The sequence below is a fragment of the Acomys russatus genome, chromosome 15, assembly GCF_903995435.1.
Source record: "Acomys russatus chromosome 15, mAcoRus1.1, whole genome shotgun sequence".
Classification (NCBI taxonomy): domain Eukaryota; kingdom Metazoa; phylum Chordata; class Mammalia; order Rodentia; family Muridae; genus Acomys; species Acomys russatus.
Window position 1 is genome coordinate 43,888,448 of NC_067151.1, and position 26,414 is coordinate 43,914,861.

The 26,414-nt window shown below is 46.5% G+C and overlaps 1 pseudogene; it reads right to left on the reverse strand.

The window, feature by feature from the left end:
- Window positions 1-805: 805 nt before the first annotated feature.
- Window positions 806-26,414, reverse strand: part of LOC127199023 (uncharacterized) — a 125,745-nt pseudogene continuing 100,136 nt past the window's right edge.

Consider the following 26,414-nt stretch of genomic DNA (forward strand, 5'->3'; position numbering starts at 1 on the left):
GGAGCAGTGTAGCTGCCATCATGAAGTCTCAGTGGCTGGGTCCTGTGTGGTGGGAGCAGCTTTCCTGTGGGCGGCGTGGATCCAGGCAGCTATTCTGTCTACTTTGAGAGCGGTGTGTGTGGTCAGGAGGACAGTGTAGGGTCCCTTTCATCGGGGCTCAAGTCCCTGGGACCGGTGTCATTGGATGTAGACTGAGTCCCTGACGTGGAAAGGGTGTCCCATCTCGTTGTGACCCGGCTTGTAGATCTCAGCAAGGGGGCCCAAACTCAAGCCTGTACTGCTTGTAGCCCTTTTAGACGAGCCTGCAAATTGGTTTTGGAAGCAGAGGGCTGATAAGAATTGAGCATGGTGGGCAGAGGGGGTGGCCTTCCATATAAAATCTCATATGGAGTCAGGTCAACACGAGAAGGGGTATTTCTGGCCCTAAATAGGGCCAGAGGTAGGAGGCGTCTCCAATCTTTTAAGCCAGTCTCTATGGTCAATTTAGTCAAGGTCTCTTTTAGGGTTTTATTTATCTTTTTTACCTGTCCTGAACTTTGGGGTCTATAAGCACAATGTCATTTCCAATCAGTCCCCAAAATCTTGGCCAATCCCTGACTTACCTGGGAGACGAAGGCCGGCCCATTGTCCGATTACCTTAGGGAGTCCAAACCGAGGAAAGATGTCTTCCAGGATGGCCTTGGTCACTGTTTGTGCAGTTTCACAGCTGGAGTATTGGATCTAATGAGGCCCCTAAGGCTTGAGCTTTGGCTTGGTCTTCTGAGGTATAGGTGTATGGTTTTAACTGGCTGATTGTCTGATTGGCTTAATCGGCCTCTTGGGCCAGTGTCAGGGCTTCCATGAGGGCGGTTTGTTTCGCCACTTGGTCTGCCTGTTGGTTACCCAGGGCGATGGGGTCTTGTCCTTTTTTATGTCCAGGACAGTGAATAATGGCCACCTGAGCAGGTAGGAAGAGGGCTTTTAGCAAGGCCTTAATCTCAGGCTTGTTTTTGATCTCTTTGCCCTCTGATGTCAATAAGCCCCTCCGTTTATAGATGATCCCATGCACATGGGCGGTGGCAAAAGTGTACAGGCTGTCAGTGTAGATGTTGGCCTTTTTGCCTTGTGAGAGTTCTAAGGCCTTGGTTAGGGCTATGAGCTCAGCCTTCTGGGCAGAGGTTCCCGAGGGAAGGGCTTGGGCCCATATGACCTTTTGCCCATCTACCACCGCTGCCCTGGCCCACCTAGTACCTGAGTCTAAGTAGCTGCTGTCATCCGTATACCAAGTGTGGTCAGCCTCTGGAAGCTTGTGGTCTTGGAGGTCTTCTCGAGTTTCGTGTGTCTTGGCTAGCACCTGGTGGCAGCTATGTGGGGTCTTCTGTTCGTGATCTGGGGCTGGCATCAGTGTGGCAGGGTTGAGAGTAGCTGTGGGTCCGAAGGTAATGCGGTCGGAGTCTAAGAGCAGAGCTTGATAGTGAGTGAGATGGGCGTTAGTGACCCATTTATCGGGGTGTTGGCGTACCACTGCCTCTAATGCATGAGGTGTGACTATGGTCAGGGGCTGCTCTAAGGTCAACTTATTGGTGTCCTTGACCAGTAATGCAGTGGCAGCCATGATGCATAGACAGGGAGGCCATCCGGCGGCTACGGTGTCTAGTTGTTTAGACAGGTAGGCCACTGGCTGTTTCCAAGGCCCCAAAGTTTGAGCCAACACCCCCTTGGTAATCCCCTGCCTTTCATCCACATAAAGGGTGAATGGCTTTAGGGTGTTGGGTAATCCCAGGGCCGGGGCAGACAGGAGGGCCTTTTTTATGGCTTTAAAGGCCTGTTGTTGGGGGGATCCCCATTGGAAAGAGTCAGTACCCCTTGTTAGGGGATATAAAGGAGCGGCCAGTTCTGCAAAACCCGGTATCCACAATCGGCAAAAGCCTGCTGTCCCCAGGAACTCTCTTAATTGTCTGGGGTTCTGAGGTGGAGGAATCGTGGCCACCGTGTCGACTTGGCTCTTGGTAAGCCATCTTTTTCCTTCATGCAGGACAAAGCCCAGATATGTTACCTCTTGTGAGCAGATCTGGGCCTTCCTGGCCGAGGCCTGATAGCCCTTGTTACCCAGTTCTTGGAGTAAGTGCTGGGTGGCAATGGTGCAGGCTTCTCTGGTGGGAGCGGCCAGGAGGAGGTCATCCACATCCTGAAGGAGTATTACCTCAGGGTTCTGAGTGCGGAAGTCAGTTAAGTCCTGGTGTAGGGCCTCATCAAACAAAGTTGAAGAACTCTTGAAACCTTGAGGGAGGCGCGTCCAGGTTACCTGTCCTGAGAGTCCTATCTCAGGGTCCTTCCATTCGAAGGCAAAGTACAATTGGCTTTGAGGTGCCAACTGTAGGCTAAAGAAAGCATCTTTTAGGTCTAAAACAGTATACTAAGTGAAATCTGGCCTCAGAGTGCTTAGTAGATTGTACGGGTTGGGCACTGTAGGGTGAATGTCCATCACTCTTTTATTTACTTCTCTGAGGTTCTGTACAGGCCTATAGTCCTGCGTCCTCGGTTTCTTAACAGGCAAGAGTGGAGTATTCCAGGGGGTCTGATTGACAAGGCTTTAAGACTTCCAGCTGTAGGAATCGGTGGATGTGTTTTTTAATGCCCAGCCGGGTGTCTTGGCTCATCGGGTACTATCTAATTGAGACCGGCACAGCCGAGGGTTTAAGAGTCACAATAATAGGTGGCTGTGTATGGGCCAGTCTGAGCCCTCCAGTCTCAGCCCATGCCTGAGGGAATTTCTGGAGCCAAGGGCTGTCTTCTGAGAGGGGCTCTTGAGAGGTGGGCTCAAATAACCTGTACTCATCTTGCAGTTTAACAGTGAGTATCTGCATGGGTGTTCCCATGGTATTATGTACTTGTGGCCCTTCTTCTGAGAAGTGTATCTGGACCACCCAACTTTGTTAATAAATATCTTCCTAGCAGGGGGTAGGGGCATTCAGGAACTACTAGGAAGGAGTGGGTCACGGTACCTGTACCAAGGTTTACAGTCCGTTTATTAGTCCATCGATGTAATTTGCCCCCGGTTGCTCCTTGGACTCAGGAAGTTCTTGATGACATTGGTCCAGCCGGCTGGGTCAGGACTGAGTGCTGGGCACCTGTGTCTACCAAGAAGGTGGTACGTTGCTCCCCAATGGTGAGAGTTAGCCGGGGCTGGGGGAACCTCGGAGCCCTGACACCCTCAGTCACTTTCCTCATCTAAGGCTAGGACCGGGACTGGCTTTTTTCAGTCCTTAGGGCACTTGGGGCAGTCTTTTAGCCAGTGTCCGCATTCCTTGCAGTAGACACATTGGTCCTTGTCTACTCTGGGCCCTCTGGGCCGCCTCCGTTCTCCCCTCCCCTCTGTCCTGTCCTCTTGGTCTAGAGTTATCTATTACCACTGTGGCCAAGATTTTGCTTAAGTTTCTATCTCTTTTCCAGTCTCTACAGTCCTCTCGTTCCTCCTGTTCTCTGGCTAGCCTAGCCTCTTTTTTCTCGGGTGTCTCTCTCTTGTTATACACCTTCTCTGCCTCTAACTAAGTCCTGAATATTAAAAGGCTGAATGCCATCTAATTGCTGTAATTTTCCTTTAATATCGGGAGCTGCCTGATCTATGAAGGACATGACCACTGTTGCCTTGTGTTCAGCTGCTGTGGGGTCAAATGGAGTATACATACGGAAACCCTCTAGCAATCTCTCCAAAAAGGCTACAGGGCTCTCGTCTTTTCCCTGAGTAATAGTTCTTACCTTGGCCAAATTGGTGGGGCGCCCTTTGAGACCTGCCAACAGAGCCTGGCGGTAGACAGGGAGACTCTCCTTACCTGCGGGGGTTTCATAATCCCAGTCTGGGCATATGAAGGGGAATCCCACATCGATCTCGTTAGGGAGGAGGGGGTAAGGAGGAGGAGGAGGATCCAGGAGGAGAAGGTCCTGGACAGAATCTGGGGGCAGGACAGGCTTCCGATTTTGTCAGGAATCAGGGTCCCCAGTAGTTGGAGTCTGGTCCTGGGCGGTTGATGAGGTCACTGGGAGAAGTATAGATTCAGGTCTCATCGGCGGCTTAGGTGACAGGGAAAGGTGGACCCAAGGAGGAGGATCAGGGACCAGGTTCTCTCATGTCGGAACGTAGGGTACCTGGTCAGGATGACCATGTGGGCCTGGGCTAAAAACTTTGGAGATGATGAGAGGCTTAAAGGTCCCCTCATGTGGCCATCCCACATTGCAGGTGGGCCACTCCGAGGAGCAGAAAGTCTGCCAGTGTCCTTTGCGGACGCCCACAGAGAGGTTTGTGCGCTCGGCCTCGCACATCCTTGAAATGGTCAAGGGGGTGGTCACAGTCAGTACCATGTCAGTGTTGGTCGTCTCAGTCAACACAAAAAGGTCGATAACACACACAAACAGAATTAGCAGACAGGAAGACACAAGCCGTGCAGCGAAGGATCAGTGCCAAACTGACAGCGCAGCCAAACCGAAAGTACAGCCAGACCACCACCGGAGCGTCCTCTAGGGTGAAACCAGACCACCTGGAGTGTCCTCCAGGGTGAAGGGGAGAAGGTGCCAGACACGTCTGTCCCCCTTCTCGTCCCAATACATATTGTGCGCTACCGAGAGACAGAAACACAGACAAATACAAAACGAAAGTAACTCATGTCTCCGTCGTTTGTCAGTGGCCTGTGCCAAAAAGGGCCTTCAGCAAAGTGAGTCGGTGGTCCTGGAACGACCCCCTAAATCCCGGACAAGCCCCCAAATGTTGGACCCTGGGAGTCCAATTCGGTAAGGGGGTCGCCGCGAGAAACCACTCAAGTCACACCAGCTGAGAGGTATAGGTAAAATTTATTACTGACACACCAGAAGTCCCAATTGTTGATGTGTCAGGGTCTCTCAGCACTCAGGAGGCGAAGGACCCCAATAGCTGTTACAGACTGCTTATAAAGGCTAAATCTGCAAGCCAGGGGGAGGACCTGACCTTTAAACTGATTGGTTGGGCTGCTGTTATCTGAGGTATGTGAGCAGGATGATTGGCTCAGGTCGGTTAACTGGGGGCAGAGAGCAGGCCATGTGGGGGCTTTCCGCACAGGGTGTTTTCCTAAAGCTGCAGGTAGTGTTTTGTTTTGCTGGTTTCTTGGAACTAGGGCAGGGGTCAAACAGCCCCGAGCTTGACCTTGTTTTTCAGGCTTTTCACAGGCAGCAGGTAGATCCAGTGGGCGCCTGTTCATAACCGCCACTGAAGGTCCTGTCGGAAGCGGGGTGAACTGGCCTTGTTTTCCCACCTATGTACCCCCAGTTCCAGAGTGACCTGGGGTGGGATCTAAACTCCTCTGCTGTGTTTCACCTGAGAAACTAAGGCCCAGGAATGTGGCTGCTTTATTGTCTCTCTCACTTGCGGGTTCTGCTCAAAGCCTCTATGTAGTCACTAAGTGCCCTCTCTCTGGATGGGACACACACTGGAACATTCTTTGACTCAGTGATTTGAGTCAGCAGAATCCTTAAATGACATTAAAGATTTCCAATCAATTCCCTGTTGCTTTTTTTTTTTTTTTTTTAAATAGCTACCTCTGACTCATGCAGGACATGTCACACTTTGGGCATGCTTCTTAGAAAGATGCACTGTTGCACGTTGAATCTTAGCGTTAGCTGGCTGTCCGGCCCCACTTCTAGGGAAAGACAGCAGAACTCAGCTCAAGCATTACTGTCAAAACCACAGGCTCAGCCTGCCCAGAAGACTCCATTGGCAAAGCTTTGGCCGTGAGAACAGAGAGGCCTGAGTTCAGATGCTCAGTACCCACGTAAACACTGGGGAAACTGCTGCGCTCCAAGCTTAGTGAGAGACGCTGTCTCAAATAATAAGGTAGAGTGCGACTAAGAAAGACACCCAGGGCTGACCTCTGCCTCCTCCACACACACGGGTACGTGAGCAGGTTCACACACACATAGCACACACATGCAAGAATAAAGCAACATTAGGTTCAATACAACACTCCTAGAGTCAGTCCTTGAACCTTAACCGCACAAGTTTAGACTCCTCTATTTCCCAAAATGTTCTCTCTCTCTCTCTCTCTCTCTCTCTCTCTCTCTCTCTCTCTCTCTCTCTCTCTCTCTCTCTCTCCCCAACCCATTGTTTGCAATCCTCAGTGTTTTCCCCTAAACTCCAACTTTTTTCCTTGGTGCTTGAAACCCTTCTCAAGCCCAAAGAGGACCACAGCTTTTAATTCCTAAGTTTTTGGTCACCAGCCCAGTCTGCCTCTGTAATTCTCCTTCTCAGATGCCCATACTCCAGCCCAAAAAGCCTAGTGGTACTTACCAGCTGTTATCTGACCTTAAGTTCATCAACAAGGGGATGGTCCCTGTATACCCTGTTATACCAGACCCCTGTACCCTCTTGAGAGATGCCCATCTGGACTTCCTGGTTATAATACTAGACCTAAACAATGTTTCTTTCTGTATCTCAATACTTCCTGGCCTCCAGTTCCTGTTCGCCTTCAAGGAACAAGACTCTCAATTACCAAGTTACTCAGGAATTGACCTGGACTGTGCTGGCCCAAGGTTTCTGAGACAGACCCCATCTCTTTGGCCTGAGCGAAGGACCTATAGCTTATTTTCAGTAGCATCATCATTTAGTGGGTAAACGATCTACTCATCTGCAGCCTACACAAGGATGGCCCTCACCTAAACACCATCTGAGTGTCACAGAGTTTTCTGTAGCTACAAAGTCTCCTCAAGGTTAAATATCTTCCTGTGAGGCACAACCATGCAGGTGCAAAGAAGTTCTTAGACACGGAGTGATGGGGCACTACTGCACCTACGTCCCAGCTGGGGCTCAGTGACCTCACGAGAGGTCTCACTTGACCCTGAAGATAAGCCTCTAAGGTGACTTCTCATATATAAAAGTGCCTTACAACCCTGTCATGGCCTAATCACTGCCCCTACCTTGGTATTATCAGACCTAAGAAAACCCTCCACCTTGCATGTTCAGGAACATTGCCTTGGAGACTCACCATTTCCTCAGTAGCCCACCTGTTAAAATCCTTAGACCCAGTAGCTCAGGGATGACCCCCATGTCTCCAAGCTTAGGCTTCAGTTACCTTCTTGGTTGAAGAAGTCTCCAAGCCAACGCTGGTTCAAGGAATCACTGCATGTGTATCACACCAGTGCTAGATACACTTAACCTTAAAGCTTTCCTGACATCAGCATTCACAAATAACGGACCCTCCTCATAAAAGCCCCAACTCAGCTTCCGGCTTATCAAATTCCAAATCTCGCTACCTTGCTGCCTGCCCACGTTCTCACTCCAATAAGCCTGCCTGAAGCGTCAGACCACATCTTTGTGGCATTCATTCCCTGGGCCTAAGGCTACTCAGTTCACTGATGGCAGAAGGCATCTCGTGAGAGGTCTGGCTATCTATGCAACTGTCAGCCATATGGAGGCTACAGGATCTCGCCTCCTGCCAAGCAACACCACCACATCAGCACAGGAAGCTGGAGTTACCTACTTCACCCATGCCCTTCATTTAGGCCCAAATGGGAGGCTTAATAATCTACACTGACAGTCTATGCCTCCCATGTGGTTCACGCCTTTGCCTCCATAAGAAAGGTCACTGCTTATGGCGCAAATGCGCTTCTCAAACACCCCCCAGAAGCATCACTTTGCTGGAGACTATCAAACTCGCAAAGCAGGTAGCAATCGTTCATTGCAAGGCTTACCAAAACCAAGAAGACCGATGAATGCCGTTTGAGGAATGAAGACCACCCCAAATGTGGGTGGCCCTATTGCGAGGAGTAGGCCTCTACTAAGTGAAAATGAGGGGTGGCCTAAGCACTAGCTTGCATGCATGCATGCCAGATGCCTGCAAGATCCCTGCTTTCTGATCTTGATTGTGCATGAGATGTGACCAGTTCTCTCAGACTCCTGCCTCTGTGACTTAACCTATGCCAGACCATAGCCTAGACTATGAGTCAAATGATATCACTTAAAGTTGATTTTTCTAGGGGTATTTTATCACAGCAACAGAAAAGAAATTAGGACATTTCCACCCCAGTAGATCAGGAGGAGGTTCGGGCTGATGTAGCCAAAGGTTTTTCTCACAACCTTGAAGGTGCTTGGAAGGGCTAAATACTCCATCCTTACCATGCCAGTCTTCCCAATGGAAGACCTGAAACACCATCTACCAGAGAACTAGATGCTTCCCATCCAAGAGGAGATGTACACTCATGTACCTAGAATTCTGAGGGGCTCAGATGGCAAAGGCATGCTGGGAGAGAGTGAGCATCTAAGGGCAGATCCCCAGAACCACAGTGTAAGAAGCGCAGTTCAGTACTTCATACAATGATCGTAGCCTTGGGGACAGAAGCAGGAGGATCCCAGGAGCTCACTGAGAAGCCAGTCTTGCTGAATTGTGAGCTCCAAGTTAAGCGAAAGATGCTGTCTCAAACAAAACAAACCAGCAAATAACTCAGAAGAGCAAGGGGTGGGTGGCCTCTCAGCCTAGCTCTCCATTGAATGTGTGAGTGAGAGCTAGCTGACATCAACCTCCGGCCTACACAAAAAAAACATACTCAAGCTCACTCAGACCCACAAACATGTACACATGTATACTGTACACACACACACACACACACACACACACACACACACACACACACACACACGGACTGCTGCAATAATGAAACATATTTCAACATTTTCTTTTGGGAGGGGTGTTGGTTTTTTTTTTTTTGTTTTTTGTTTTTTGTTTTTTGTTTTTTGTTTTTTTTTGAGACAAGGTTTCTCTGTATAGCCTTGGCTGTCCTGGACTTTGTAGACTAAGCTGGCCTTGAACTCACAGCAATCTGCCTGCTTCTGCCTCCCAATTGTTGGTTTTAAAAGCGTGCGCCACCACTCCCGGCTGTTTCAACATTTTCTAACCACTATTTGAAGAAGCTGTTTTCCTAAAGACTATTTCTTTCTAGAAGGTTCCTATTCCCACATTCCTACTCATTTTGAGAGGTGCTGCTTTAATCTAAATGAGCTTCTTCCCACCAATAATCATTTCAGTGTCATTTCCTCAGAAATCAGCTCATGTTATGTTTTTTATCCTGACAGCTTTTGTTTTTCAGAAGGTGACTTTTTTTTGGTTTTTTTGTTTGTTTGTTTGTTTTTGTTTTGTTTTGTTTTGTTTTGTTTTTTGGGCTGTCTTCCAAGATTCTCAACCTTCTGAGCTTTTAATCCAAAACTACAGAAAAGTAAATAAAATTCCTGTAGTAAAGCAAAGCAAATGAAAAATGGAATCTATGGGCAGCTAACTCAACCACAGCAGCTAACTGTGAGAGTCTCACTGGGAACTAAGAGAATAGAAAACATCCCCATTTTGAGAATTACGCATCTTTAAAAGCCATATCATTATTATCATTATCACCATTATTATTATTATAGACTATCTAATTGCTACTGTGATAAAAGGAAAATTCTGAGGTGTCCTCTATTTGATTAGAAAGGTCTAAGCTGGAGGGAGGAAAGCTCAGGAGGTTAAATATTAACACTGCAGGTGACGTCATGCTCTTCAGTTTATGCTAAAAACCTTATCTCCAAGTCTGTGTACAGCATTCTGCTTATAACCCCGAGCCACCCAGGATCAAAACTATCCTCGCACCCCATCCTTTCGCAAATCTCCACTCCCATCGCCTGCAAGCTCCCTTAGCTCCACCAAATGTGGGATCACTAGGACCTATGACTCCTTTCCTTTGCACAGTACGCTTTCTGCCTCTGAGCTTTCTCAGGCTCCGGAGTTTTGTTAAACAATATGATGGCAGCAATAGACTCCAGGGTCTGGTTGTTAAGAAGCGGATCCGGGGATGATGCTCTCCGCACTGAGTACAGCAGCATAGAGCGTTTGCGTTTCATCAGACCTGACCGAGCACGTCTGACCCACAGCTCCCGGTGTGGTCTGTTGGACCGTCTGTTTCCGGCCACCGGGTAAGCCCTTGACTTCTGTGGCATAAAGACCGATCTGGAAATCCAGTGAGCCATGGAGAGATGCCTTCAATCAGGGGGAAGGGAATCCTCTAAACTGACATATTTGTGAGGGACAATCACTTGAGTTTAACAATACACCTTTGGCTTGGTTTGGGGTAGTTTTGTCTAAAATAGTTTTGATTTATAGTGACACCTAGTGGTAATTTGGTACAATCACAATTTGGATTTAACACCTGAGGCTCCTGGACTTAGTTGACTTTAAGCAACTCTTCTAAATTGTGGTGAGTTTAAAAAAAAGAAAAGTTCCCTAATTCCCCCTTTCAGGAACACCAGCTGGTGCTGTGTCTAAGAAGTACAGGGTCGACTGGTGCACATTTTTGCCAGAATGGCGTAACCTTTCTAAAGTCTGTAAGAGTGGACACTAATTTCCAAGTTGCCCTTTGTCAGGCTACTACTCACTAAAAAGAAGCTGCACATAAACGCCTAAGATATTAACTGCTAAATAACTTTTCTTGGTTCAGCCGTTAGCACTGGCTGCTTTTCCAGAGGACCCAGGTTTGAGTCCCACCCCCACCCCCACCCCAGGGCTGCTTACAACCATCTGTAACACCACATAGTGCAGAGATATACATGCAGTTAAAAACATCTGTACAGTTTTTATTTTTAAAAGAAAAATCGATATTTTAATGGAAAAGATAATATTCTCTAGACTTACGGAACGCAGAACCACTGGTTATCTGCAGAAAACCACCCAATATCGAATGCCCATCTATATTCTTTAATCCTGCATACTGACTGGCACAAAGCACAAAAACGCTTGTCGTTTTTAACTTGCTGTAGTATTCTTGTTACTACCTCCAGGAGGTCAAGGTTAGCTGCCATGCTGGGAAGAGCAGGTAGCTTTCCAACTCTTCTCCAGCCTCCCCACTTCCCCCTTTATCTAAGGAACCTTGGCACCCCTGAGTTTCCTAGGAAAGAGCTTTTGAAGACAATATTATGCTTCATCTTCCAGGGTGGAAACCTTGGAGTAAACTGAGACTGATTTTTGAGAGGTGAGCCCCTGACCTGAGTCAGGTTGTGTAACAGTTTCCTCCAAGATTGAAGGGACGCCCTTCGAGCAGGAAGGTAAACAACTCAAAGTACCTACCGGAAGTTCCTGAAACTGACTAGATTCACTAGGCCCCTCCCTCCCATAGTAAACAATAAAACTTGCGAGTCCCTCTCAGACAAGAGGCTGTAGAGAAGACTCTGAAAACAGACCAGCTGACTGGAGAAGCAGAAACCAGCGTGCTACCTAGAAAAAGTTTAGACCAAGTGAGGCACCTGGAAAGGACACTCTCCAAGACTTTGGAGATGCCTGCAGGCTGTGCAGAGTGCTCCAGGTTTCTAGTTTTTGTGAGCTGTCGCCCCACGCTGCGATGGGCCTTAGTGATGTGGCTGTCTCTGAGTCATTTCTGCTGCTGTAAGGAAACCCTCACCCATACTCCTGTAAGTAACCCCAATAAAATGCATGTCTAACTATGTTGGACTTCTGTGGCATCCATACATTGGTCTGTTGTCTGCTCCCTATCTACCATGAGTAGACGTGTGTGTGTGTGTGTGTGTGTGTGTGTGTGTGTGTGTGTGTGTGTGTTTCCCTAGGAAAAGTTTTGAGCCAACATAATTGGTGCTCAAACAGGGACACAACAGAACCAAAGTTGGGGAGGAGTGGATGAATGGTCCTAGCTATGGGTAGCAAGGCATGCCATGCAAATGAGGGTGAGAAGCCTAAGGCGGAGCATCTGCCTAGGAAATTCTGATAGAGTTGTCCTTCCCTGTGTAGTATGTTTTAGTGTGCCTTTGCGCTGTGACAGCAGCTACATGGCTTTACACATGGATGGTAACGCATGCAACCAAAGCTGAGTCTGAGGATTAGGAGCATCTATGGGAAAAAATCCCAGGACGGCAGTCTTTCATTTGTGTGATATGGGGTGGCATGTCTGCATGATGCATAGGCTCCACCATGTGAATACCAAGATGCCATGAAAACAGTTAAAGGTATAGAGTACAGGAGGCAGAGGCAGGCGGATCACTGTGAGTTCGAGGCCAGCCTGGTCTACAAAGTGAGGCCAGGACAGCCAAGGCTAACACAGAGAAACCCTGTCTCAAAAAACCAAAAAATAAAAACAAACAAAGGTATAGAAAAAATTTTGCAGTCTTTGAGCTTAGCATACAAGGGTTGGTATTGTTGGCAAGCTGCAGCAGAGGTTGCCTGGCTGCTGTTAAGTGTGGTTAGAAATGTGAGATGTGTCAAGCAGAAACTTGTTGTGTAAAGGAGCAATTTCAAGAAAGGGAGATGAGGCAGCATCCTCTGTGTGAGTCTATGATCAGGAGAAGGTGAGGTTCTGGCTTGCCACTTCCTAGAGACTTGGAGCCAGAAGAAAGAGAATACAAATTGGATCTGTGCTCAAAAGCCCCTCCTGGGATCCAAGAAGCTGGAATCATGGGAGGATTCAGAGAGAGAGAGAGAGAGAGAGAGAGAGAGAGAGAGAGAGAGAGAGAGAGAGAGAGAGAGAGAAAAGAAGAAGAAGAAGAGGAGGAGGAGGAGGAGGAGGAGGAGGAGAACGTGGTAGAGCAATAGAAGATACCCTGTGACCTAGTGTAAAGATGGAGGCCTTCATGATGGTCCAGTGCAAGTACCCAGGACAATCAGGACATGCTCAGCACTTGAGCTGCTGGAATTTGGAAAGACGTGAACAAGCAACGGAAGAGCATGGCTTGTGAGGATGTGGGACAGGGGAGGAGGTCTGACTGCTGTAGAGGCAGAAAAAGTAAGTAGTATGACTTCCCTTCTCACCTCACCTCCCCTCCCCCCCCACGGTTAAGGCTGTGTAACCTGTGTACTACGAGGGAATTCACGACTGACCGGCCTATCAGAGCCATTGGGAACACTTGGTTATCTCCATCTGAAGTCCCCATAAACCCAAGAACAGATAACAGCAGAGAAGGGACATGCGCGATTAAGGGGGCCAGGACTGAGAGAAGCTGTGTTTGAAGCTCAGTTCAATGTGCCAGCTACAACTATGTTCACAGAGGAGTTAAAGAAAAGCCTGACCCAGCAGGGACTTCAAGGCCGATATAGACCTTTAGTGGCTTTCCTGACCCCTTTGGTGGGGCAAGATCTTTATAAAGCAGGAAAGGCTTTGTGACTTAGACCAGCATGGACAGAGTATCCTTAAAGAGAGAGCAACCTAGAGATGAGAAAATGGTAAAGCAAGAGAAGAGGTCTGCCTGGGTTACATGAAGAAAAATGTAACAAGGCTTCTGTCTCGCTAGAGTTCCTAAGTAAGAATTGCTAGAAAAGGGGCTGGAGAGATGGCTCAGTGGTTAAGAGCACCGCCTGCTCTTCCAAAGGTCCTGAGTTCAATTCTCAGCAACCACATGGTGGCTCACAGCCACCTATAATGTAAGCTGATGCCTTCTTCTGGCCTGCAAGTGTACAAGCAGACAACACTGTATAAAATAATAATAAATAAATCTTTTTTTTTTTTTTAAAGAATTTCTAGAAAACCAAACTGCATGCTAAAAGGGTTCTGGAAGGCTATAAAGCTTGTGGAGCAGAAGGCATCTGTGATAGAACAATACAGGTAAAAATGATCAAGCCTGTCCCAGGGGTAAGCAATTGTCTCCTCAGACTAAGGACATTTCTCTCTAGCAAATGGCCCTCCACTCTAAGAGATGGAAGGAAATGGTTTGCCCAGCCAGGAACACCCCTAGTAGCCCAGTATGGTGCATGGCAGGTAACAGCTGCAAATAAATCCACAGTGCCATCCCAGGGTCTCTCTGACCCAGAGACCCAACAGATGCAGCTGGGGAGGGCAGGGCCTTGTTTTGTCCATGGCCCTGAGTACTGAGTTCATCAAGGGTAGAGAAATATAGGGAGACTGTGGACGAGCCCCAAGATACAGAAACGTAATGGCTCAGAGAGAATGACTGAGGATTACAGAGAGCTAAGTAAGTTAGCTATCTAGTCTTTGCACCTGACTTTGACCTGGAGAGGAAGCAACGGATAACAACTGGATGAGACCGTGTTAGGCCCTCTTATGTTCCACTTTAGTATCTTCTGACTTGTGAACTTCCAGGAGCACCCGGCACTTGCTGAGAACAGATGACGACTGGCTTTGATGGCGCTTCACCAAGGTCATCTTTGTAGCCCCGCTATTTGTTACGGGATGGTGGTTCGGCGTGTTGCCTTGCCCCACCATCCTCTCAAAAAGACACAATGCTAGCATCTGAGTGTTTTGCAGAAATCTACTAAAGAGACACACAGGTGCATCTAAAGGATGGAGGATGGGGGCCCATTCTGTACGAGGTGCAAGGACCAAGACGGCTGTCAAATGCTTACAGTACTATGGTCTGGTAATATGCATCTGACACATGACCGTGCTATTGACAAAATCCTCCAGCAGCCTGTGCTTGTAAATGTAAAGACGCTACAAGCATTTGGAGGACTCTTAAGATGTTGGCAGATTTTCATACCCATCTTACCTAAGCTATCTCTGTATAACTTTATAAAGAGTGTTATATGGGACTGAAACAGAAAGGTTCAAGAGGCTTTTGAACAGGCTTAGATTCTTGGAGGACAGGCTAAACAGCTGTGTGCCCCACTACCCCAGTGTCCCCTCCTGTCTGCAGTCACCAGGAGTTCAGAAGGCTATAGCTGGTGCCAATGGCAAGGGCTAACTGAGCACATGGTTCCAGTAGGGCTTTGATCTCAGGCATGGAACGGAGCAGAAGCTATGTACATAGCACCAGAACAGCAACTGTGCGATATAGATAAAGCATTGCATCAGGTGGAATCCATAACTGGTGCCACCTTGGTGACTGTAAAAGCAGCTTTAAAAAAAAAAATAGATTGAAGGCTTCCTGGCCAGACAGCTTTCTGGTGCGGCACAGAATCAAACTCTATGGCATGCATACTTCCAGCAGTGAGATGTGGTGTCTGCAAGCCCCAGCGCCAATGGCACGCAGGCTGTCCTAGAACCCATGTCCTTTAAAGCCACTGAGCATCCCCCAGTAAAAGAACTAACAGCTATGAGAGTTTAAATCTGAAAGGCACCCTCCAGCAGTGGAAAAGGACATTTTCAGAGGCCATAAGTTTATTAAGTGAAAATGCCAGGAGTGGGCTACCTTCCTGTGAGCTGTTGGGTGCAGAAACCCCTGAGGCTCCACAAATCATACAAACTACCAATCCTGCAGTTGGTTGTATGCTAGAGGAAAAACCGTGTGGCTGGAGACACCAAATGTGCATGCTTCGACTGTAGGACACGAAGAAACAAAGGTAGAACTGAACTGGAAACTCCCATCCTGCTGCCTGGTTTTCATTGTACACTCAATTTTCTTGACAAATATATTTTATTACGAACTTATTAAGCGAGTGTACATCCTTTATAACCTGACTAACCGAAATAATAGAAGAAGAGGATTGAAAGAACACAATAACAAAACCGTAAGGATATCAGTTCTGAGGAACGATTCTCCTGGTGTAATCAGCAGGATTTCTTTGCTGGAACCTGGAGTAACCAGAACCCGGAACCTCAGCAGGAGCCAGAGCCCTGAAGCCTTCCCTCAAGTGGTTTTCTCTTAAAAAAAAAAAAAAAAAAAAAAAAGTCTCAAAGTAAAAGGATAAACAGCCAGCACTATCCCAAGTCTCTAAAGGCCCCGCCTCTTCCCAGAGTCTATTCACAAATCTTCTTAACTGACAACAATCAAGCTCCCACACAAGGTGGTTTGTCTTCTAATAGATGAACATCACCTGTTCTCTCACAGGACTGTTCCCCATCCCACACTTGAGATCATAACAAAAACAGGTTTCCTTCATTTCATAGTGCCAGAGGGGTCCTGCAGGCTGCCAGTGGAGAACTGTCACCAACATTCTTGCTTGACTACGGACCCTGTGTGCTACAATACCATCAACACACCAAGCAGGATGTGCCTGCTTATGCAATAGTGGCTCAGCTGTCATGGGTAAGACCAGCAGCTTCCTCACTACATATAAGGTCGGTGCCACAAGAGGAAAGGAAGTTCAAACCTAGTATTGTATGCCAGAACAAAACCTGTGGCTGGAGAGGGCATAGGCCCCAATGGGGAAGTGACTTCTATGGCTTTTCTAGACAGCTATGATGTACTTGTCAAACGGCCTCCTAAACGTCTGTTTGCACATTTAGATGCTAAGGAGCATTTACTTAAGTTTCCCTTTTTCTTTTCTTTTTCTTTTTTTTTTTTTTAACAAGGTCTCAATAGGTAGCCCAAACTGGCCTTGAAGCTCTGGTCCCCCTGCTTCAGCCTGCTGAGTGCTGGGGTTGCAGGTGTCAATGACCAGGCCTGGCCAGCTGAGTGCTTTCTAATGCCCAAACATTTGAGGTCAGAGCTCTGGCTTAGGCAGCGACCACCGAGATCTACACGCTATGAAAGTGGAAATACTGGAGGCCATGGCTAGCCAGCTTTACCCAACACCTCATAAAATAATTGCGGGCAATTTCAGACATAGTTGTTAAGACAAGTGAATTTGTGAATTTGTTGAGCGTGAAATGGGGTAAGCATTTGTAATGTGAACATTTCACAGTTCAAAACTCTGTCTCAGGGTTGAGGATGGAGCTCAGCAAATAAAGTGCTTGCTCTGTGGGCACGAAGGGCTGCACTTGAGCCTCAGCTCCCGATGGAAAGGCAGGCCTGGAGCGACCATGCAGCATCCACAGGACCCGCCAGCCATGTCTAATCAGTAAACCTTATGTTCCAGTGAAAGATTCTGCCTCAAACAAAGGGGAATAGCACCAAGGAGCAACACCTGAAGTTCCTCTGGCCCCTGCACACACACACCATGACACATGCAAGCACACATACATGCATGCATAAAGACACACTTGCTTCCATAACTTGAAATATTTAGATGGCATGTGTTTTTAAAGATGTATTTATTTATTATGTACACAGTACTCTGCCTGCATGTACACCCACAGGGCAGAAGAGGGCACCAGATCTCATTATAGATGGTTGTGAGCCATCATGTGGTTGTTGGGAATTGAACTCAGGACCTTTGGAAGAGCAGCCAGTGCTCTTAACCTCTGAGCCATCTTTCCAGCCCAAGATATTATATTAAATTAAGCAATAGATACTAAATACTTATGAATAATTTTTAATTTGGGAGAAAAATTTTTAGTGAAGTATAATTACATAATTTCTCCCTTCTCCCTTTTCCTCCCTCCTGCTCCTCTTATATCTCCCCTCATTCTTTCATGTATCTGCACTTTTTCCCCTTCAATTACATATATATGTATATATATTTGTATATATGACATGTATTATATAATATACATAATATATGTACATAAATATAAAATAGAACCTTCTGACTTCATTTAGTGTTGCTTGTATGTATGTGATAGGTATAATTTTTAAATAGATAGCATACTAAAATATAAGTGATTAAATAAAAGTTTTCTTGTTTATTAGTGTGTATGTTGTGTATTTGAATGGTGTGTTGTGTGTGTACATATGCGTGTGTGCGTGTGCATGGGCGCGCGCACGCGTGTGTGTGTGTGTGTGTATGTGGGGAGGGCATGCCATGGCCTGTGGAAGTTAGAGGGCAGTCTTCAGTCTTGGTCCTTGCCTTTCTCTTTAAGACAGTTTGTTGTTGTTGTTGTTGGTGGTGGTGGTGGTGGTGGTGGTCAGTGTGCATACCCATGAGTTTCTGGAAATTCTTCTGTTCATGCTCCCATCTCGCCTGAGGAGCACTGAGAGTACAGGTGAGTACGATGGCATCTGGCTTTATATGAGTTCTTGAGATGCAAATGCAGGTCCTCATGTTTACATAGCAGGCTCTACATGCACCAAACCACCTCCCCACACCAAGCAAAAGTTTTATGTATTTTGACATTTTGCTTGTGTATATTTTTAAAAATGTAAATACATTTGGTTCTGATAGTTAGCAAGGATAATGTCATTTTATCAGTCAAAAATTTGGTATAAGAAGGAACGTAAAGTGACATAGGAAGAGCATTAGAGTTGAAAATGTAAAATCCAACCTGAAGATCCATGGCTTCCAAACAGCTATTCTAGCTGCATAGTTCATGCAATGGATAAACATTGGGTCTGCTTAGTTTCAGAGTGTGATGTTTTTATTTGTAAACTTTTTTTTTTTCAAGACAGGGTTTCTTTGTGTAGCCTTGGCTGTCTTTGACTCGCTTCGTAGACCAGGCTGGCCTCAAACTCGCAGTGATCCACCTGTCTCTGCAGGTAGATAAAATAAATGACTGGATGTTCTAAGATAAGGAAGAGAGGCACAGGACAAAAGCTCAGGGTTGGACAGTGTGGTACTTTGAATGAGAATGGCTCCCATAGGCTCATAGATTTGAATGCTTGATCCCTAGTTGATGGAACTGTTTGGGAAGGATTAGGAGGTGTGGCCTTGTTGGAGGAGGTGTGGCCTTGTTGGAGGAGGTGTGGCCTTGTTGGAGGAAGTGTGTCACTGGGGTTGAGCTTTGAGGTTTCAAAAGCCCATGCCACATCCAGGCTCTCTGCCCCTGCCCTCCCCCCCCTGCATCTCAGACAGGCATAGACACTATAAAATCACTCTCCTCTCCCTTTCCTCCTTCAGAACCCTCATTCTGGAGACTTCTGTCCCATGGTGCATATGCAGCCAAGGAGACTCTGAAGACGTAATATGCCTTCCAGGTTTTTCCTTTAGTGTGCTTCCATTGTGCGCTTCACCTAATTACATCCCCATGTAGTGGTCCGTTCTTTCATTGAACCCAGACATAAACATATGCTTTTTCTGAGTCTAGAGGTTATCATTCTGAGGGATAGCCTATATTATATGAAGTTTGGTTGAATACATTTGTTTTGCTTTTGTCTTGCTAACCTGTATTTTGCTCTAGAAGTGTTGGCCATGACCCCTGTGATGGGTAGAGATAGGTACCACAACTCCCTCAACTCTAAGCTAGTTGTCTGACTTATCTGGATTCTCAAAAAATTTTTTCAACCATAAAATGATACTGGTGTTTTGTTTTCTTTTGATTTGATTTGATTTCTTTTTCCGGGTAGGTACCTGCTATGTAGCCCAGGCTAGTTTTGAACTCTTGACCCTGCTGCCTCAGCTTCTGAGGGGTAAGAAATGAGCTTGTGACACTTTATGATGTCTGAAATAAAAGGGCTTAGTAAGCTAATGTAGATGGCAGCCAGAAAGAAAGGACTGGGATCTGGGATAAATTCCCATACGTACTGGCAGTGGGCTGGGTAGCGACTGAAATATGTTTATCAGGCCAGAGGTTAGAATACAATATCTAGAGGCATAGCTATGGGCAGGATTAGGAGGAGAGAGAGGTTGACATATGGGGTCCTCTTCGATTGCTATCCATATTACTTTCTGAGACAGGATCTCTCATTGAATCTGGAGCTTACAGATTCGGCCAGTGATGGTGGTGTAGGCTGCTCATGTAGATGGGTCTTTTTTATTTTATTTGTTTATTTTTTTTTTGAATCATAGACCTAGGAGTCAATTCCCTCTAATTTGGCAGCAGAAGACTTAACAAGAAGTACCTGGAAAAGACCTTCCCAATGGGGCACAGACTATTTTTATGGAGATAATTTTCTCACGAAACCACAGACTTGCTTGAAATGGTAGAGGGTAGTATTATTCTTGTCACTGTAAATAATTTTATTTTATTAAAGAGTAGATTTTCCCAACAGCTTCAATGAGCTCTTGACATACAAACAAATCCTCTTTGGCTACTAAACTGTCTAGGGCTACAGGAGAATATACCTGGCTCTTCCTATTATGATTTCAAAAGAACAAAAAGCCTACATTCTCAGAGAGGGTAGCACAATGACCTGATCCAGCATTGGTGCTGGAGTTGTCTACAAAGCTTGGGAGGTCTTTAATGTTTCAGCATTATGGGTCCTCAGTTAGTTACTTTGGCCTAATTTTGTGAGGATGAATACTATTTTATAATCATCATCACCACCACCACCATCATCATCATCACCACTACCGCCACCATCATCATCACCACCAACACCACCATCATTACCACCACCACCATCATCATCACCACCACCACCATCATCATCAAGCAACAAGGCAGCTTAGCCAGGAAATCACTTGCCTGACAACCCGAGTTCAAATTCTGGGAACACTGTCAAAGGCATCAGTAGAGAAACAACTCAACAAAGGATCCTATGACTTGCACAGGTGTGCTGTGACATACATGCCACCCTTTCACATCAGATCACATACACAGTTAGAATAATTAATAAAAAATGTAGCTGAGCATGATGGCACAGGCCTCTAATCTTAGAACTTAGGAGGCACAGGAAGGCAGATCTCTGTGAGTACAAGGCCAGCCTGGACTACATAGAGAGTACCAGGTCTGATACAACTACAATGCTCCAGAGAAATGCTGTCATTTGAAGCAAGAAGAATGAACTTCAGTTCCACAGCAGCTTGGCCACAGTATCAGTGTTCAATATCTAAGAGAATCTAGAAATACCTCTATCAGCAGATCACACCAAATCCCCCCTAAGATCTACTACTTCTTATAATCCTTTCACAATTGACTGTCTTAGTTACTGTTCTATTGCTGTGAAGAGACACCATGACTAAGGCAATCTCCAAAAGAAGGGAGAGGGGCTTGCTTATAGTTCCAGAGGCTGAATCCTCTACCGTCATGGCAGGAAGCATGGTGGCAGGCATGACCTTGAAGCAGTAGTTGATAGCTTACATCTTATCTGAAAGTTGGAAGTAGAGAGAGGATGGGATGGGGAGGTGGGGAGAGAGGAGAGAGCAGGGGGGGACACACACAGAGAGTGTTGGGACAGGGGATGGCAGGACAAGGGGGTGTCAGGACAAGGGATGACAGGACAGGGGGATGTCAGAGAGACCTTTTCCCTAAGGCCTTTCAATGCCCACTGACCTAAGTGCTCAGCAAGCCATGGCACCTTTCTGTGAGGTGTTGGAACCTAAGCCCTGACAGACTCCATTGCCTGTGACTGCTGAAGAGACGTCTGTAGAAATTAAAATTTATCCTGTCTCTCGTCATCCGCAGTTTGACTTTTATTGTTATTATACATAAGAGAAGAGGCAGCTCAAGGAGCTGAAAACACTTGTTATTTAAAATTGATTTGTCTTGCTCCTTCACCAACAACCCGGTAAAAATAAGCTTTTTCCCCCCTTCTTTTGGTCTTTTTGCATCTTTTCTCTCTTGAGGTCTCAATTTTCGTTTTAGATTCTACACCAGAAGGAGACGCAGCTTTAAAATAAATAAATAAATAAATAAATAAATAAATCAGCCAACCATCGCAAGAGTGAGGGCAGATGCTTACTTTCTAAACTGAGTGAGCTTGGGGTAGAGCTCACAAGCTTGCTGAAGTCTTCCTTGGAATTGCAAATTGCGTTAGAGAAGCTGCCCAGAATGCCAGAGCTAAAAAAGAAAAAAAAGATGATGATCCCATTTTTATTCTTAGAAGGGGAGGTCCCTCCCCCCCCCCCCCCCCCCGCTGCGCAGTAGGCAACAAGAGCAGCTGTAGTTGCAGATTGCTGGCTTCCAACTTGGGCTATGAAACTTAGCAGCTGGGTGACCCTCTGTCACAGGGCTCCCCTTGTAACATGCAATACCTGCTGCCGAGCCCTCCTCAGGCTGCAGGAGGGAAGTTATATCTGTGCACTGTAACTGGGCAACACCTACATTGCAGTTTGCAAGTCGGTGCTCTGCCATTTTTCTGAGGGGCTTTAAATGGGAATGGCTGCCTTAGCCTCATAGATTTGACTTGTTTTTTAATTTTGTTTTGTTTTCCAGAGACAAGGTTGGGCTCTTGTATTTGATTGTTGGGTTCCCAGTTGATGGGCTGTTAGAAAGGATTAGGAGGTGTGGCCTTGTTGGGGGAGATACGTCCTTGAGGGTAGGCTTTGGGGTTTCAAAAGCCCAGGCTAGGGCCAGCCTTGCTCTCTCTGTCTGCCTCCTGTGTGTAGATGAGGGTGTAAGCTCTCAGGTACAACTCCAGTGCTGCCAATTAAGTACTTCCTTTTGTGAGCTGCCATGGTCATAGTGTCTCTCACAGCAATAGAACAGTGACACAGTGTCGAATGGTGAAATCACAACAGATTTCCTTTCAGTCTAATCCATTTTTAATTTCAAAACTAGCATCAGACAATACTCCTCTCTATACAATGGAATAAGTATTCTGATGATTGGGGAAGGATGGTTTTGCACACGTGAAGGGCTGAAGAAGACAGGAACAGAGAACAAAAAGTGGATTGGTTGTTTCCAACTTACTTTCCTTACAAAAGTTAAGGCACCTTTCAGTGTGAACGCTAAGAGCTTCTAGCCTCTGAAAATGTTGCTTCCTCTCTCTCTCTCTTGCAGCTGGTTTATTAGAAAGTTGGATAAACAATTGTGTTGGGCTGCTGGATCTAGAACAGGAACTCAGTCTAAACCAATAGCCCCTCTCACAAATTTTCTTCAGCACATGTTTTTCTAAAACTCACTTTACTTTCAAGCGTGTTGTTGTTTATTTTTGCTGTTTTGAAAATGCATGTGTGTGTATGCATGCATATTCATGTGTCTGTACATGCATATACATGTCTGTACATGTAGCGGCCAGAGGTTGGTGTGGAGCGGCTTCCTAGACCTCTCTCCACCACCATATAGTGAAGAAGGGTTTCTTGCTGAGGCAGCTTGCCCTGGGATCCTGTCTCCACCCCCAGGAGCTAGGATTTACAAGCAGGTTGTCATACCATCTGGCTTTTTATGAGTACTGGGGACATGATCTCTAGTCTTCACACTTGATGGATTTTACCCACTGAGCCCCTTCCCCAGCCCCAGCTGCTGCTTTTAGAGTGGATTTCACTGGCCATAATGAACTGGTCTTGGGGTCTCTCTCTCTCTCTCTCTCTCTCTCTCTCTCTCTCTCTCTCTCTCTCTCATGCCCCTCCCACTTTCTTCTTCTCCAATGCTCATATAGTAAATGTCTCCATATCATATCTGTTGTCTGGCATCTTATTTTTTAATCATTACAGTTACTTGGCATGTTAACTTTATTTTTTAATTTAAAAATTACACTTTAGATTTCACTTAAAAGTCTGATCTTTCCACTTTTTTAGTCTGGAACTCCCTCAGCCATTATGACTCCCATCTTTTTATTTTATTTATTTGTTTGTTTGTTTGTTTGTTTGTTTTTTGTTTTTTGAGACAGGGTTTCTCTGTGTAGCCTCGGCTATCCTGGATTCACTATGTAGACCAGGTGGCCTCGAACTCACAGCAATCCACCTATCTCTGCCTCTCAAGTGCTGGGATTAAAGGCATGCAACACCACTGCCCGGCATGACTCCCATCTTGTTGCTAGAGTTCATCTTAGGCCTGTCCTCGAGGTCATCCCAGTTACTGTAAAAACCATAAACTGTTCCAGGAAAAGAACCACCCTAGGCCTGAGCCAATCAGGGGACAGCAGGAAAGCACCTAACATGCCCAGATGGTAGGCATCTCATGGTCAGGCTTGACCAATCCCTTAGCACCAATCCAACCTTGCTAAATGTCAACCAATCCTATAACTGCCAAACTGGAAACTCCTGTTCTTTGTCATAACCACAACAAAAACCCTGCTTAATGGCAATCCGGGACTCTCCTGCTGATCTGATGCTTAGGTGAGGTTTGAGAGCCCTCGGCCTCAAGTTTAAATAAAGACCCCTTGCTTTTGCATACGGCTTCAGACTCCTAGTGGTCTTTGGGGATCTAGCGATCCTGGCATAACACTTAGGAAACCATGTAGGTCCCTTCAACACCAGGCCCACACCTCCACATGTAAAACTGAGGGGCAACTCCTGCCTCGGGAGAAGCACCTGCTTTCTAGGCTACTCTAGTACCCACTGTTCCCCTTCACTAACAGGAGCTGCCCCGTACAAACCAGCATGTAATGTCTTAACCACTATGAAGACATGGCGTGCGACACTGAGGCAGAGGTGTCTTTATTCGGACATCTTCCAGGCTCTGTGGCATCCTCTCTTCACACTGGAGTTGGGTTTATAAATTAGAGCCTTTGATAATATTGGGCTTTTCTGAGCCCAGTTTCTGACAAACAGACACTTAATCATCTGAACCTTCTGTTTTCTGGTGTTACCAGGACTTTGGCGAATAGCTAGCCTTCCCGATACGATGTCATAAGATTCAGAGTGTGACTTCCTGTTTGTCTGTGGAAGCACCAGGCACAGACCCTCCCTTTCCACCCTCTCAACCAGGAATTGTTAGTTCAGCTGTTTCCTGCTTTCTCTCCCAAACAAAAATCTCGTTCAGCTGACTGACATAGACTTCCCTAGTGACAATGCAGTACCAACTGTCAGGTCACTCCTCCCCATAAAAGTCTAAAGTGGAGCCACCCCATGAGAGACTTTGACCTTCAGGCCACTCAAGTTTCCCCGAACTGCAATAATCTGACCACAGCCTATTTTCTTACTCACTTGCAAGCCTCCCCGCTTATCTTTTTGCCCTGCACACCTGCCTCTTCAACCCCGTTCTGAAAATTGTATAGGTCTTTGCCCAGAGTGTGACCCTTTCAGAGTATCTCAGAGCAACCGAGTCGCAGCAACTCTCTAAGGAGAAGCAGGAGGCCGCCGTGGTGGGGGCGGAGGGGGGGTGCACACCTGTGATCCCGCTCTGCAAAGCTTTGGCAGGAGGATATGGCATTCGAGGTCAGCCTGCAGTGCCTGAGATAACTTACCTCACAAACAAAAGCAAGCAAACAAAAAGCTCAGCATGAGAAGCAGGGTTTACACAGCACGCTCTGCTTGAGGTTTGCTCACTTTGCCTCCTGGCATCCATCCGGATAACCGGGTTGTGGCCACAGGGATCAGACTGTCCTTTGCTGATGCTCCACTGTGTACAAGCGCACTCACTCTTACCTCACAGCAATCAGGCAGCCCTTGTAGATTTGGCATTCTGTTCCAACATTAATACAAGCTTCTCTTTAAACAGATTAATTACCTTGTCTAATTAAGCTCCCTTTCCTGCATAAGCCCCAATTCTTTCAGCCCTTCAGGTCTAAGACTCCAAATACAGTTCTTTGTTCTTTACAGACCTTGTGCCTAAGTTGACTGGCAGGTTCTCCTCGAAGGGAGGAGGGCCAGGGATAGATAACTGGCAGCAAACTTGGAGATCTGGGAAAGAAAGCATTTACAACGGGCAACAATCCTCTAAATGTCCTTTCCGTTCCTTAACAACAACCATCCAAGTCAACATGTCTCCATCTTAGCCCCCACCAGGGCCGCCTGACGCAGCTTCAGTTCCGTTACATGTGCTGTGCCCCTCACACCTCTCACCTGTAAGAAACCCAGCCCTGACCCGCTTGAGATATTTTCCATTAAAATCATATTTTGGATAAATGTTCAGTCGAACGGTACAAGTTGAACAGTCTTGTAGGCTACCACAGACCAAACAAAACTGCTGCGGGGCGGGGGCGGGGGGCGAGGGGGAGTAGGGTGGAATTCTGTCACCAAATCACCTTCGTGCCCTTTCTATCTGTGCTGCCTTAGGAAATGGATTTTCTGTTAAAAATCAGATGCCCCGCATGACCCATTGAATCAGCTTGCTGAACGTAAAAGAGCGCTCTGTTTTGTTAGTTCACACATTAGGTTCATGTTACTCTCCAAGATGGGAGTCCATACAAAATAGAATCTCTGAAAATGTGGCTGCAATTGACTTGTTATTTTGTTGTTGTTGTTGTTGATTTGAAAAATGATTGTAGATTAGATGACTCAACTTGAGGAGGGCAAGAAATTATGATCACAGAAACATTTTTCTGCATTTGACATTTGGAGAAACCAAAAGCAACTGAGAAACAGCACCCTGGTTTTCAACAAGACGTCCTTCATTGAACAAAAGCCTGGTGGGTCTCTAACAGGTCTGTGGTAGGGAGTGGGCAAATTGAAACACTGTCAGGGAAACCAAGTCAGCAGACTAGAAGACACTGAGGTCCTTCACAAGAAGCCTTTTTTTTTTTTTTTTTTTTTTAAGGATTTTAAAAAATTTTGTATATAGATGTGTGACTATGTGTGGACTCGTGGTTTTGAGCGCAGTGGCCACAGAGGCCAGCAGGCAGTTGTCCCGTCCAGCAGGACCAGTAATTATGGGGTCGCGAGGGGAGCCATACCTGAGGGATGGGACGGGAAAGAAAGAGGCGAGACCAAGTAGCGTTCCTATCAAGGTCTGTTTATTGAATCAAAAGCAAAAGCTTATATGGGGTGGAGGCAGGAACTAAGCAGTAGGAGGGGCCTGAGAATGTCTCTAGATAATACCATCAGGGGAACATCCTGTGGTTTATCTCGGAACAGTTCCTATCTTATCTTAGCTAACTATCTCTTGGAAAGTCCCGAGCTAACCTGCTAAACAACATCTGCAGGGGCTGAAAGGAGGAAGTTAGCTTTGGAACGGGGCATCAGTATCTTTCCATA